The sequence below is a fragment of the Vigna unguiculata genome, chromosome 11, assembly GCF_037176805.1.
Source record: "Vigna unguiculata cultivar grain cowpea cultivar isolate G323 ecotype 2 chromosome 11, ASM3717680v1, whole genome shotgun sequence".
NCBI classification, from domain to species: Eukaryota; Viridiplantae; Streptophyta; class Magnoliopsida; order Fabales; family Fabaceae; genus Vigna; species Vigna unguiculata.
In genome coordinates, this window is record NC_140802.1 from 5459533 (window position 1) to 5462181 (window position 2649).

Genomic DNA, 2649 nt, shown 5'->3' on the forward strand with positions numbered 1-2649 from the left:
AAAATATTTCAAAAAAATATAAAAGAAAAACAAATATTTAAATTAAAATATATTTTAAATGTTTGTTTACTTCAATTTTTTAAATTCTAATGAATATCTTTTTTATACACTAATAAAAGTTATAATATATCACTTGATCAAAATGACACAAAGAATAAATAATAAACATAATAATAAAAGGAAAACAAATATTCAAATTAAAATATATTTTAAATGTTTGTTTACTTCAATTTTTTAAATTATAATGAATCTCTTTTTTATACACTAATAAAAGTTATAATACATCACTTGATCAAAATGACACAAAGAACAAATAATAAACATAATAATAAAATTTTGACATAGATTTTGTATCTTTTGAACTTCAATATATGTTGGATAGTGACAAAAAAATATTCATAGCAATTACATTAAATTTTTATATTGTAGTAAATAAAAGTTATTTATACAATTAAAGTGGAAAAAATTACAGTATGATTAATAGTGAGTTATAAAATAACAAATAATTAGATAGAATATATCGAAATATTATTCTACATGATGAAAATAAACAATAAATAAAAATATTAAAAGACTAACAAATGTGTGTTTTAGAAATAATTTGAGAGACTATCGAAAGAAATCGCACAAAGGAAATCAAATGTATAATTAAGGTATGAAAAAATCAAAAATACCTTACAGAACTAATTATTAAATTATGTTTGAAGTGGTTAAAATTAAATAGAAATATCATTAGTGACCAAAAAATTTGTCATTAAATTACATATAAATTAGTAATTAAATTGGTCACTAAATCAAGTACAGATTCGATCATTGAATCGGTCACTAATTTAGTCATTGATTCAGACAATAAATCAACTACTACCACCAATGACGAAAAATAGTGACTGATATGGGTTACTGACTAAATCAGTCACCATTTCATGTTTTTCTTGTAGTGAATTATCATATACTATTCCTAAATATCAGTATATATATATATATATATATATATATATATATATATATATATAAAATTTTAACCACTTCAAACAGAATTTAAAGTGAAAAAATTACATTATGATTAATAATGAGTTATAAAATAAAAAATAATTAGATAGAATATATCGAAATATTATTCTACATGATGAAAATAAAAAAAATAAATAAAAATATTAAAAAACTAACAAATGTGTGTTTTAGAAATAATTTGAGAGACTATCGAAAAAAATCACACAAAGGAAATCAAATGTATAACTAAGGTATGATAAGACGAAAAATATCTTAGAGAATTAAGAAAACTTTTCAAATATTAACATATAATTAATGGTTGAAAAATAACGAAAATTATTTTAATGAAACAAAAGAGTTCTTCAAATTAAACAAAAATTAATAATAATAATAAGTAAAGAATTTTTTTTATATTATCTTAAATTGAGAGTATAAACATTCTCATGTGAAAGAAAAATTTATAATAAATAAAAATATTAAAAAATAATATAAATATTCAAATGTGAGGCATAATTTTTTTTTAATTAACATACATCATTTTAACATAATTACATAAAGGTTATGATAAGATAAAAAATATATTGAAGATGAGAATGAGTTTCATGACAAATGAAATAATTAAAAGAAATAAAAAATAGAAAAAAAAATATATATATATAGGGGTTACTTGATTAATTGTGAATATTTTAATAATTTAAACGAGAATGGAGATATGGCGGGGACGGGTATTATGGCGGGTATATGTACATCCCCATACCCATCCCCATACCCAACTGAAAAAGTCGGGGATTCCCCATACCCATACCCATACCCAGTCAATGCGGGGATTCCCCGTCAAAACGGAGACGGGTTCGGGCAATACCCACGGGGACGGGTTTATTTGCCATCTCTAAATGTAAGCCTTTTCTTACTTGGTTTATCTTTCAAGAATTAGTAGTTTTAGAAAATTATTTTTTTAGAGATGAGTTTTAGTCAACATTCTCTTCAAACTAATAGGAGAAAAAAATCTAACTTTTTTGAATTAAAATAACATTTTAAGAGAAAAAAATATCGTACTATTTTATTAATTTTTTTGTTTATAAAATGCATAACTAGTTCGATTATTGTTTATGAAAAAAATTGTTTTTTTTCTTATGAAATTACAAATTACCATTTTTAACTTCTAATATTACATGACACTATTAACTTTTTATGTGTTGAACAAAATGGTTAAGGAAAATTCAAATGATAAAATACTGACATGTATTCTGAAAAAAAAAACTTCAAATTAGTAAAATAAATATTATTAATCTATATTAAAAAAATAGTAGAGATTAAAAGTGATGATTTAAAATTTTGAAGAATATGGAAATAAAAAAGAATAATATGCATGGATTAAAACAAAATTCGTTACCTTTTAAAAGGATTAAAAAATGATTTTAAATTTTATAATAAGATTGAAAAGAAAATTATATATAGAAACCAAAATCTAAACTTACTAACCTTTACAAAACTATAAACATATTTAAACTTAAATCAACGGATTGTTTCTATATTTCTAGAAAAATTATATAAATATTTCTAATTATGTTTCTTACTAATCAATGTAAATTTAGCTGTGAAAAGTAATGATTTTCAGAAATAATGATTATTGAATATGAAAGAGTAGTCCAAAGCAAG